Source organism: Pinus tabuliformis, chromosome 2_1 (genome assembly GCF_031772625.1).
Source record: "Pinus tabuliformis cultivar Carrire ecotype Pingquan chromosome 2_1, CPIR1, whole genome shotgun sequence".
Lineage (NCBI taxonomy): Eukaryota > Viridiplantae > Streptophyta > Pinopsida > Pinales > Pinaceae > Pinus > Pinus tabuliformis.
The window spans coordinates 129,328,944-129,342,484 of NC_142299.1; the positions used below are offsets into that span (position 1 = coordinate 129,328,944).

The window sequence follows — 13,541 nt, forward strand, 5'->3', positions numbered from 1 at the left end:
TGACATTCTTGTCGAACTGTGCTTTGACTCGTTTCTTATGGGCCTCGTTCGCCAAAGCGGCATCACGACGGTTTTCATCCAATTGGATTAATTCCAAGAAACAAGCCTCTTCTTCTGAGGTTCCGGGGAGGAGGTCAATTGCGAGTTTAAGAGACGAAATTTCGCACTGGATCGGTAAGACTGCCTCCAGGCCATACACCAATTGGAATGGTGTGAACCCAGTGGCATTCTTTACCGAGGTTCGGTAAGCCCATAATGCTGAGTACAGGATTAGATGCCATCTTCTCTTGTGAACCCCGATCATCCTTTGCAACATACGCTTCAGGACCTTGTTGATTGCCTCAACTTGTCCGTTGGCTTGTGGATAATATGGGGTAGAGCTGTCGTGAGATAGCCCTAGTTTGGCAGCTAATTCAACCATCATGTGATTGCGAAAATGCGATCCATGATCTGTCACTATAGCTTGCGGAACGCCGAACCTGGCGACTACATGATTGAAAAAGAAAAGGGCAGCTGTTTCACCAGTGTTATCCAATGTAGGCATCGCCTCGGCCCATTTGGTAAAATAGTCAACAGCGACTATAATATACCCATGCCCCCCGGTCGAGGTGGGGTTACATTGCATGAAATCGATGCCCCACTTGGCGAAGGGCCCAACAGCAACTATCGGCTGTAAGGGTGCGGGCGGTCTTCTGGTTTTTCTATCAAAGATCTGACATGCATGGCAACTTCTGACAGCTATTATGCAATCTTTAAACATAGTTGGCCAGAAATATCCTGCTCGTAAGATTCTTTGTGCTGTTGCATATCCAGATTGATGTCCCCCGCACGCGCCTGAATGACAATCATTCAGGGTTTTTTCGGCCTCCTCATGGGTAAGGCACCTCCTCATAACTGTATCGACACCACGACGGTAAAGTGTATCACCGACGATCATGTAGTCTTTAGATTGGTATCGTATACGCTTCCGTTCCGAGTGTGAGGTATTAGGCCTAAATTTTTGGGTTTGGAGATAAACAATGATGTATCCATACCACTCATCGCTTACTGATATCAGAAACAAATTTTCATCTACGATTGACTCTTCTGATGTTTCATCGTTGGACGACGATGGGAGATCGCATAATAATTCCGCGAAAACTAGAGCTTTCTTCGATTTGGATTTTACAAAATCTAAATCAAACTCTTGAAGGATGGCTATCCATTTTGAATATTTGCCCCCAAGCAACTGTCGCGACAGTATATATGTCATGGGATTGCAATCTGACAGAACGGTAGTTTTCCTAAAGAGGACATAATGTCGAAACCTTTGAATCGCTTGAACAGCAGCAAGCGCTAGTTTTTCAACATAGGAATATTTACTTTCTGTGTCATTTAAGTTTTTACTTAAATAATAAATAGGATGTTCAATTCCATCAACCTCTTGCACTAAGACCATCGCAATGGTCGTATCTGCTGCAGCTAGATACAGGTTAAAATCTCTTTGATAGTCCGGGGCGTACATTAATGATGCTCTTACTAGAGAATCTTTCAGAGCGTCAAAGGAAGCTTGCGCAACCTGGTCCCAGACAAAAGGTACATCCTTTTTCAAAAGACGAGTATAACCCTTGGCAAGTTCTGCGTAATTTGGAATGAACCTCCTCAGAAAGTTTGCTTTCCCTTGGAGTTTCTGAATCTGAAGCAAATTTGAAGGTGGAGGCAAATTAATGATTGCCTGAACCTTACAGGGGTCGAGACGAATCCCATCCTTAGAGACAACAAAGCCAAGTAAACGACCAGAACCGACGCAAAACACACACTTGTGCGGATTGACTCTTATCTTGTAATGTCGACAACGTAGAAATATTGCTCTCAAATGCCGCGGATGATCAGTCCGCTTCCGCGAATGAGCCGGAAGATCGTCGAGGTAAGGTTGAACAATGTTCTTGATGTCATGGAAGGCATAATTCATTGCCCTCTGAAACGTCGCCCCTGCGTTCTTTAAACCAAAGGGTAATTTTCGATAAGCGAATGTGCCCCACGGACAAATAAATGCAGTCTTAGACTGGTCCTGTGGGCGGATATTTATTTGATTATACCCGGAAAATCCATCCATAAAGGAAAAGATTTCACATCCGGCGCATTCATCGATTATCTGGTCGATGAAGGGTGTAGGGTAGTTGTCCTTTGGACAAGCTTGGTTTACATCCCTATAGTCGACGCACACTCTTATCGTCCCTTGTTTTTTCATAACAGGGACAATATTCGATACCCAATCGGTTAGAGGAACCGGGTAGATGAATCCAGCATGGAGAAGTTTTTCAACTTCTGCCTTAATGGCAGCGGCTTTCTTGGGATGAACCTGTCGAAGCCGTTCTCTTACTGGTTTGACATCAGGATACATTTTAATCTCATGTTCAACTATTCTCGAGTCAATGCCTGGCATTTCATCATATGACCATGCAAAGACATCTCTAAATTCGCGAAAGAGAGCACTATATATTTCCAGTTCTGAAGGGGAACAACTTTTTCCAACATGAATATTCTCAACAACATCAGATTTTGTCGAGATGTTTATGGCTATGGTTTCTTCAATATTGGATAGGTTTCTCTCTGAATCCACCGTATTTACAGTATTTGTTAGGAATTCAAATACTGAAGGATGATATAGGTCGTGATGAGTTTCTTCTTCACACTCTGGAAGAAGGGAACGATGGTGGTGATCATTCCATGGTGCCCCCTCAATCATCATTGATTGTAAGATTCCTTCGTCAGTCCCATGAACTTTTGACCATGGATCTAAAGGGGTACCATATTCTTCGGACCTATCTACCCAAACGCTTGACGAGCGTTCATTTGGGCTCGCCTCCCATGCCTGAAACATTGATTGCTACAATATTTCAATAGGGCTAGGTGGCAATACCACTTGATGATCCATGACGACTTTGTCTTCTGCGACCTTCGATGAAGATACCATGTTGCATGTTGCTACAAACGGGATATCCACTATATGGAAAGGAGGTGGCAACGCGAAAGTTCCCATCATTGTGGGATCTTTTAGCAAGCCTACTCCGATATCTTTTATCGAATGGTCGCTCCCATGGATCAGGGGAATGCTTCCAGTAACTTGTGAACTATTAGGGAGGAAATTCTGTTGGTCGACGATCGCAACTGTAAAGGTAACTCGTCAATCTGTACATCCGGAAGACCACGAGTAAGGCTCTCAACCTGCTCCTGCACAGCTGCAAGTATCTCAGTATCACCAAGGTCGCGAATAACAACTCTCCTAGCAGGCTCTGCTGCTGGGGCAGCAACTGGCGATCGTGGACGAGCTACTGGACGAACAGGACCAACATCTGCATGCACCCAAGAATTTGATCAGTATCTTTACCTAGAAATATTGCTCTCAAATGCCGCGGATGATCAGTCCGCTTCCGCGAATGAGCCGGAAGATCGTCGAGGTAAGGTTGAACGATGTTCTTGATATCATGGAAGGCATAATTCATTGCCCTCTGAAACGTCGCCCCTGCGTTCTTCAATCCAAAGGGTAATTTTCGATAAGCGAATGTGCCCCACGGACAAATAAATGCAGTCTTAGACTGGTCCTGTGGGCGGATATTTATTTGATTATACCCGGAAAATCCATCCATAAAGGAAAAGATTTCACATCCGGCGCATTCATCAATTATCTGGTCGATGAAGGGTGTAGGGTAGTTGTCCTTTGGACAAGCTTTTTTTACATCCCTATAGTCGACGCACACTCTTATCGTCCCTTGTTTTTTCATAACAGGGACAATATTCGATACCCAATCGGTTAGAGGAACCGGGTAGATGAATCCAGCATGGAGAAGTTTTTCAACTTCTGCCTTAATGGCAGCGGCTTTCTTCGGATGTACCTGCCGAAGCCGTTGTCTTACTGGTTTGACATCAGGATACATTTTAATTTCATGTTCAACTATGCTCGAGTCAATGCCTGGCATTTCATCATATGACCATGCAAAGACATCTCTAAATTCGCGAAAGAGAGCACTATATATTTCCAGTTCTGAAGGGGAACAACTTTTGCCGACATGAATATTCTCTACAACATCAGATTTTGTCAAGATGTTTACGGCTACGGTCTCTTCAATATTGGATAGGTTCTCTCTGAATCCACCGTATTTACAGTATTTGTTAGCAATTCAAACACTGAAGGGTGGTATAGGTCGTGATGAGTTTCTTCTTCACACTCTGGAAGAAGGGAACGATGGTGGTGATCATTCCATGGTGCCCCCTCAATCATCATTGATTGTAAGATTCCTTCGTCAGTCCCATGAACTTTTGACCATGGATCTAATGGGGTACCATATTCTTCGGACCTATCTACCCAAATGGATACCATGGATGGATCGGTAGCATTACCCCAAATGTGGATGGTTTGGCGAGGACCATGGCGGTGAGACCGGTGAATGAAACAACCCAACCCGATGTGGTACGGAGGAAAAGTGTCATGTTCAAGAGTGACTTGCTACCATTAAACTTTGATGTTCTCCCAATTTTTCCCCAATCATTTCTGACCAGTACCTCTTTATTTTTGTATTGTATTACAGGGCGCCTCCTCAGCACTGGAATGAACTTCGGACCCTCTAGTTAAAGCATTTCACCCGATAAACGGCCTCATACTTTAGGGGGCAACTGTTATAGACATTTTTGTGCCTCGTGACATGGAGCATGAAATGTCAATAATTACAGGGATCCTCAGTCCCTAAACATGTTGTTCTTACCCCTAAAAGAACAAGGTCATCAAACAACAGCACTTCCAATCAGTTCTCCACCTGAAAACACTTCAAAACAGGCTAATTTTGGATCATGTCAGCTGCTCCACTGAGCTTCTGCGCTGGAATGCAACTGTTCCTCCTTGTACCTGCGCTGGAAGTCAAGATTAATGAAGGCTACCTGCGCTGGGCGAGATTGGCCAAGTGGCACAGTCATTCTGCAAGGTGTCAATTGCCCAGGAAGCTGGGGAATGAAGGTTTACCTTTGAGAAAGGGGGTTTGTTTCATTTTTTAATGAGGTTGACACAAGATATTAACCGTCCTCGGCTCCTTGTTTCATTTTTTAACGAGGTTGACATGAGATAAGAACCGTCCTCGGAGCCCACTGTATTTACAGTATTTCCATTAGGGTGCGATCATACCAGCGTTAATGCACCGGATCCCATCAGAACTCCGCAGTTAAGCGCGCTTGGGCTAGAGTAGTACTGGGATGGGTGACCTCCCGGGAAGTCCTAGTGTTGCACCCTCCCCAGTGGAGTCGCCAGTTTGTTGTGGGGAAAAGTATCCGATGCGGATGACCCTATCCCTACTCTAAAGGTGACAGTCTTTAGCAACAACTGAAAGTAAAGCTTTGATGTTTTCCTTTATGAAAGTACAGAGAGAAGGAAGAAAAGATTAACCAACCTGGTGTCTTTCGCTTAGTCGATCCTTGTCCTCTCTCTTTGTCTCTTGTTCCCAGCTCTTTGCTCTCTTTGCCGGTCCAGCTACACACAGATCCTGCACAAAACAAGAGGGGAAACTACAAGATACAAGTACTCATAACTGATGCATGGATTAGAGTGAATCAAATATACATGTAAATACAATACATCAATGCAATACAAGTATATAGGAGAACATGCAAAACTTTATTGATAGAAGTAACAGGGTTCTGAGAAGGTTACAACCAATGATGGCTCCAATCCAGCAGCACCTCCCCAACAGCAAGAACTCTCCTCTTCACCTCTAGTAAAACAATCACCCAATAGCTCTAACTATAAACCAACAGCACCTCCTTGCTTTACACAAAATTCCAGCCTCCTTAGACCTGATAGAAGAGCTCTATATATAGGAGAGAAGAAGAGAGGATGAGTCAGCTTGAGACTGACATGAAGCTGCCTTGTGTCCTCTCCCTCTTCAGTTAATCTTCAGTTCTTGAGTCCACTTGGAGATCCTTGCTTACACATGGTGATCAAGTACCTCTTACTCATCACAGGGCGAATCTCATGAACCAAGTGTCAGTTTGGAAGCTTCCTGGGCAGTTGACACCTTGCAGGATGACTGTGCCACTTGGCCAATCTCGCCCAGCGTAGGTAGCCTTCATTAATCTTGACTTCCAGCGCAGGTACAAGGAGGAGCAGTTGCAATACAGCGCAGATGCTCAGTGGAGCAGCTGACATGATCCAAAAATGGCCTGTTTCTGAGTGTTTTCAGGTGGAGAACTGATGGGAAGTGCTGTGGTTTGCTGACCTTGTTCTTCTAGGGGTAAGAACAACATGTTTAGGGACTGAGAATCCCTGTAATTATCGACATTTCATGCTCCATGCTGCGAGGCACAAAAATGTCTATAACAGTTGCCCCCTAAAGTATGAGGCCGTTTATCGGGTGAAATTCTTTATCTAGAGGGTCCGAAGTTCATTCCAGTGTTGAGGAGGCGCCCTGTAATACAATACAATACAATACATTATTTTTCATTTTGTTTTCATGATCTAGCTGAGGCGGGTATTCCCATGCTCAGCTTTATAAATACATTCTGGTACATAGAACAGACGATCGTCTGATAGTAGACTGACAATTTTCTGCTGAAATTATCATCCTTTGAATAGGATGATCATCTGCTGCAATGATGTACATGACAAATGCTTTTATATTTCCTGAATATATATCGCAGCCCGGATGGATGAAACTAGATCCGGGGTCTTCAAACTCGTTCGATCTTCACTCTAAGTACAAGTAGATCCATGTGAGAATTGCGTTGGAGTCGAACATGGAAAGACATCGCTTGATTACCGGCCAATAATGAAAACCGTTAACAAGCGCGAGAGGAATCACCGATAATGATAATGACCCTCAAGGTACTGCAGTACAATTCACGTGGCGTGAATAAAGGACTTGGCGTCGAACGCCACGCAAAATCTTCTGGTCGAAGGTCATTGATGTATACCTGTCGCCGGAAGTGAGAAACTTGCCATTGAGGCATGCAAGCTTCAAAGTACTGATGGGGGTTGTTCCTAGATCAACTTCTTGGATAATGAGCTGAAGTCGACAAGAAGCGATTCGTCAAAGGAGGGCCTTAATGAATCCCACATCAATGACACGGAACGGAGCTAATGATTTTAGTGGAGGTGAAAACAAACTGTGACATATGATTCAGGGTGGCGATCATGAATGGATGAAGGATAATGTATGGCAGTGGATGGGACACGGTTGACACTTTCAGAATGACCTCTCTTTAACATATAACGACACTGATGCGATGGATCGGTAGCATTACCCCAAATGTGGATGGTTTGGCGAAGACCATGGTGATGAGACCGGTGAATGAAACAACCCAACCCGATGTGGAATGGAGGAAAAGTGTCATGTTCAAGAGCGACTTGCTACCATTAAGCTTTGATGTTCTCCCAATTTTTCCCCAGTCATTTCTGACCAGTACCTCTTTATTTTTGTCAAGCTTGAGGAGGATAACATATGCTTGTTCTATAACCTGCCCTTCGGGCAAGCCCATCGCTATGATTTAACGAGCTTAGCGATAGGGAAACTCGTTCTCGTCTAAAGACAAGTTTGTCGCTATTTAATCATTTTAACGAGTCTAACGACAAGGAAAACTCGGTCCTTTTCATTTTTAGAGAGTCTGAAAAGGTACAGAAAGTTAACTCCATAATTCCTTTTTCGTCAGCTAATCCCTTAAGTCCGAAAAAGTATAAAACAATACAGAAGGAATGGCTGTTCGGTACTTTTAACGAGCTGAACAAGACAAGCGCTCGATCCTTTTGTGCAATAATCCCTCAGGTCCAAAAAGATTAAAATTTAGAGGAGGGATAGCGTTCCGGTCATTTAACGAGCTGGAAGGCCAAGACTCGGCAAACTTTTCATATTTTACGAGTCAGTGAAAAGAGCTCAAAGAAGACTCGTCTTTTGAGGAACGAGTGATAAACAGGGATAGCGGCAGATTCTAGGTACAGGTTGGAATTTTCCAATCACGGCAGTGTCACAAGGATGGCTAGGTGAAATCACTCTTCGCAGCTGTTTCTCAAAAGAGGTAAACACACAAATGGAAGTGAATGATCGGCCAAATGAACAGTGGAGGTGATGGATGAAAACACGATCAGGGTTCTTATGGCTGATGAATTTACAATCTCAAAAGGTTATTTACCGGGATAGGTTCATTTTTTCCATGAGCTTGAACTCTGGGGGAAACTTTTGCTCACACTTTTCTATTTTTTAACGAGCATAAATTCAGTCATAAAACTGCTCGAATTTTGCGTTTATTTTTTAACGAGCATGAACTATGTGCTAAAACTGCTCGATTAATTTTTCATGCCCCCAGCATAATAATGCAAACAAGGTGCATGCCCCCTAAGCTTCACTGAAGTCGAACATGGAAAGACATCGCTTGATTACCGGTCAATAATGAAAACCGTTAACAAGCGCGAGAGGAATCACCAATAATGACGATGACCCTCAAGGTACTGCAGTACAATTCACGTGGCGTGCATACAGGACTTCGCGTCGAACGCCACGCAAAATCTTCTGGTCGAAGGTCATTGAGGTATACCTGTCGCCGGAAGTGAGAAACTTGCCATTGAGGCATGCAAGCTTCAAAGTACTGATGGGGGTGTTCCTAGATCAACTTCTTGGATAATGAGCTGAAGTCGACAAGAAGCGATCCGTCAAAGGAGGGCCTTAATGAATCCCACATCAATGACACGGAACGGAGCTAATGATTTTAGTGGAGGTGAAAACAAACTGTGACATATGATTCAGGGTGGCGATCATGAATGGATGAAGGATAATGTATGGCAGTGGATGGGACACGGTTGACACTTTCAGAATGACCCCTCTTGAACATATAACGACACTGATGTGATGGATCGGTAGCATTACCCCAAATGTGGATGGTTTGGCGAGGACCATGGCGATGAGACCGGTGAATGAAACAACCCAACCCGATGTGGTACGGAGGAAAAGTGTCATGTTCAAGAGTGACTTGCTACCATTAAACTTTGATGTTCTCCCAATTTTTCCCCAGTCATTTCTGACCAGTACCTCTTTATTTTTGTCAAGCTTGAGGAGGATAACATATGCTTGTTCTATAACCTGCCCTTCGGGCAAGCCCATCGCTATGATTTACCGAGCCTAGCGATAGGGAAACTCGTTCTCGTCTAAAGACAAGTTTGTCGCTATTTAATGAATTTAACGAGTCTAACGACAAGGATAACTCGGTCCTTTTCATTTTTAGAGAGTCTGAAAAGGTACATAAAGTCAACTCCAGAATTCCTTTTTCGTCATCTAATCCCTTAAGTCCGAAAAAGTATAAAACAATACAGAAGGGATGAATTTTCGATTGCTTTAACGAGCCGAACAAAACAAGCGCTCGATCTTTTTGTGCAATAATCCCTCAGGTCCAAAAAGATTAAAATTTAGAGGAGGGATAGCTCTTCCGGTCGTTTAACGAGCTGGAAGGCCAAAACTCGGCAAACTTTTCATATTTTACGAGTCAGTGAAAAGAGCTCAAAGAAGACTCGTCTTTTGAGGAACGAGTGATAAACAGGGATAGCAGCAGATTCCAGGTACAAATTGGAATTTTCCAATCACGGCAGTGTCACAAGGATGGCTAGGTGAAATCACTCTTCGCAGATGTTTCTTAAAAGAGGTAAACACACAAATGGAGGTGAATGATCGGCCAAATGAAAAGTGGAGGTGACGGTGCACAAACACGACCAAGGCTTTTATGGCTGATGAATTTACCATTATCACAGGGCGAATCTCATGAACCAAGTGTCAGTTTGGAAGCTTCCTGGGCAGTTGACACCTTGCAGAATGACTGTGCCACTTGGCCAATCTCGCCCAGCGCAGGTAGCCTTCATTAGATTTGACTTCCAGTGCAGGTACAAGGAGGAGCAGTTGCATTCCAGCGCAGATGCTCAGTGGAGCAACTGACATGATCCAAAATTAGCCTGTTTTGAAGTGTTTTCAGGTGGAGAACTGATTGGAAGTGCTGTTGTTTGATGACCTTGTTCTTTTAGGGGTAAGAACAACATGTTTAGGGACTGAGGATCCCTGTAATTATTGACATTTCATGCTCCATGTTGCGAGGCACAAAATTGTCTATAACAGTTGCCCCCTAAAGTATGAGGCCGTTTATCGGGTGAAATGCTTTATCTAGAGGGTCCGAAGTTCATTCCAGTGCTGAGGAGGCGCCCTGTAATACAATACAATACAATACATTATTTTTCATTCTATTTTCATGATCTAGCTGAGGCGGGCATTCCCATGCTCAGCTTTATAAATACATTTTGGTACACATGACAGACGATCGTCTGAAGGTAGACTGATAATTTTCTGCTGAAATTATCATCCTTTGAATAGGATGATCATCTACTGCAATGATGTACATGGCAAATGCTTTTATATTTCCTGAATATATATCGCAGCCCGGATGGATGAAACTAGATCCAGGGTCTTCAAACTCGTTCGATCTTCACTCTAAGTACAAGTCGATCCATGTGAGAATTTCGCTGAAGTCGAACATGGAAAGACATCGCTTGATTACCGGTCAATAATGAAAACCGTTAACAAGCGCGAGAGGAATCACCAATAATGACGATGACCCTCAAGGTACTGCAGTACAATTCACGTGGCGTGAATAAAGGACTTGGCGTCGAACGCCACGCAAAATCTTCTGGTCGAAGGTCATTGATGTATACCTGTCGCCGGAAGTGAGAAACTTGCCATTGAGGCATGCAAGCTTCAAAGTACTGGGGGGGGTGTTCCTAGATCAACTTCTTGGATAATGAGCTGAAGTCGACAAGAAGCGATCCGTCAAAGGAGGGCCTTAATGAATCCCACATCAATGACACGGAACGGAGCTAATGATTTTAGTGGAGGTGAAAACAAACTGTGACATATGATTCAGGGTGGCGATCATGAATGGATGAAGGATAATGTATGGCAGTGGATGGGACACGGTTGACACTTTCAGAATGACCCCTCTTGAACGTATAACGACACTGATGCGATGGATTGGTAGCATTACCCCAAATGTGGATGGTTTGGCGAGGACCATGGTGATGAGACCGGTGAATGAAACAACCCAACCCGATGTGGTACGGAGGAAAAGTGTCATGTTCAAGAGTGACTTGCTACCATTAAACTTTGATGTTCTCCCAATTTTTCCCCAGTCATTTCTGACCAGTACCTCTTTATTTTTGTCAAGCTTGAGGAGGATAACATATGCTTGTTCTATAACCTGCCCTTCGGGCAAGCCTATCGCTATGATTTAACGAGCCTAGCGATAGGGAAACTCGTTCTCGTCTAAAGACAAGTTTGTCGCTATTTAATGAATTTAACGAGTCTAACGACAAGGAAAACTCGGTCCTTTTCATTTTTAGAGAGTCTGAAAAGGTACAGAAAGTCAACTCCATGATTCCTTTTTCGTCATCTAATCCCTTAAGTCCGAAAAAGTATAAAACAATACAGAAGGGATGGCTGTTCGATACTTTTACGAGCTGAACAAGACAAGCGCTCGATCTTTTTGTGCAATAATCCCTCAGGTCCAGAAAGATTGAAATCTAGAGGAGGGATAGCGTTCCGATCGTTTAACGAGCTGGAAGGCCAAAACTCGGCAAACTTTTCATATTTTACGAGTCAGTGCAAAGAGCTAGGTGAAATCACTTTTCGCAGCTGTTCCTCAAAAGGGGTAAACACACATATGGGGGTGAACGACCGGCCAAATGAAATCGAGGTGATGGATGAAAACACGACCAAGGCTTTTAAGGCTGATAAATTTACGATCGCAATGGTTATTTACCGAGATAGGTTCATTTTTTAATGAGCTTGAACTTTGGCGAAAAAACTTTGCTCACACTTTTCTATTTTTTAACGAGCATAAATTCCGTGGTAAAACTGCTCGATTCATGGTCAAATTTAATTTTTTACTTTTACTAGCTTTTCTCTTTTCAAATGTAGTACTTCATCTTCAATTGCTGCAACAAATTTTGTTAGAAATGGACAATATTTGCATGAAAACGAGATTATAACCCTAATATTTAACTTTAAACTGTGTAAAAAGTCATAAAAAGGGGTTTTTTACTTCTCATTTACCATTTCATTTGCATTTTGCTTGTTGGAGCTCTGGAGGTGCCTCTTCTTCCTTGATTTTCACCAGCTGATTCCGGGAGATTCTGTGGACGATTTTCGGCGCCGTTTGGACCAGGTAGGAGCTAAACCTTAGCCCTTCACTTTCATGGTTTCCTTTTTCAGTTTCATGCATGTTTTTCAGGGTTTCTGAGCCCCAGGGGTTTCATCAGGGCGCCCTGGCATCAGCGTAGGTTCCCCTTTCGAAAATTGCGCTGTATTTCAGGCAGCCTTAAGGCAGACTGCCTTACAGCGCAAGGGGAAGCCTCTCTGCCTGTGCTGGGCTTAGAAAAGCTGACTTTGCATGTGTTTTTTGATGATTTTTTCGCCAGTTTTTTCATCAAAATGAGGAACTTACTCCTTCTCTTGTTTGATTGCAGGGAACTTTGAACAAAATGTCCCTTACATGGTGAGAACGAGAACATGAAGCAGAGGACATGGTTGCACTCCATGACCCAGTCACGGTGAACGAGCTACTGGACGAACAGGACCAACATCTGCATGCACCCAAGAGTTTGATCAGTTTTGAACAGTAAACATCATGAATAAAAACAATAAACAGTGATATGGTCAGAGATTTTACCAATAGCGCCCCATTGCTCGCCATCCGGAAGCACCAAGTCCGGATCACCTCGGTAATCCATACCCACGTATGGATACTCAGAAAATGCCATCTCCTGACGCTCGAACCACCTAAAGAAGGACTCAGTGAAAGTAATATGAGGTTGACCAGCATGCCGGGACATATGGTCAACCCACCTCTGCATGCGTGGCTCGGTCGGAGAAGGCAAATCAAGCAGGATGTACTGAGGTTGCATCAATGGGATTTTCTCCAAGACAAAGGCAGTCAGAATAGAACCAAATCCAAAGTTCTTCAGCCCCCCGTCCTTTACCTTGGTCAATTGACTTTTCATCTGGACAAGTACTGCATCACACCAGTTAAACACTTTCGGTTGGAGACACTCCAAGGCGTGCTGCATATAAGATCTGTTGGCAACATGTAAAGCTGTGCTACCGGCCATCCTACCAATGGTAAACAGAATGGACCTGAGAGACCTGTCAGTGATGTCACGGATATTGATCTTGCCGTCTTTGCTCGGCTGTGAACCTTCCCGGCAATACTGACGAATGTAATCTCTGGTGGAATTAGTCCCTCGAACCGTACCTGACAAAGAAATGGGGGCACCCCACCTTGACAACCCAGTCAAGAAGTACATGTCCTCTATGGTCAAGGGGAAGGACTTCCCCCTAATCTGGAATACTTGGTTAACAGGATCCCAAGCATCAAGCATATACTGCAGTAAAGAAATATGTGCTCTCATGCTAGAGATACGGAAGAACTTCAGCAGGCCACAGTTGATGCTTTGATCTCGACTAGGAATAAAGATTATGGGAATCCGCCGGTGTCGA

At 43.8% G+C, this 13,541-nt stretch overlaps 1 non-coding gene across 1 annotated transcript; it reads left to right on the forward strand.

Moving 5' to 3' along the window:
- The first annotated feature begins 5,141 nt into the window (after positions 1-5,141).
- On the forward strand, positions 5,142-5,260 carry LOC149199111 (5S ribosomal RNA). The gene has a single exon (XR_016253995.1). It is a non-coding gene; the product is annotated as a 5S ribosomal RNA (ribosomal RNA).
- The last annotated feature ends 8,281 nt before the right edge of the window (positions 5,261-13,541 follow it).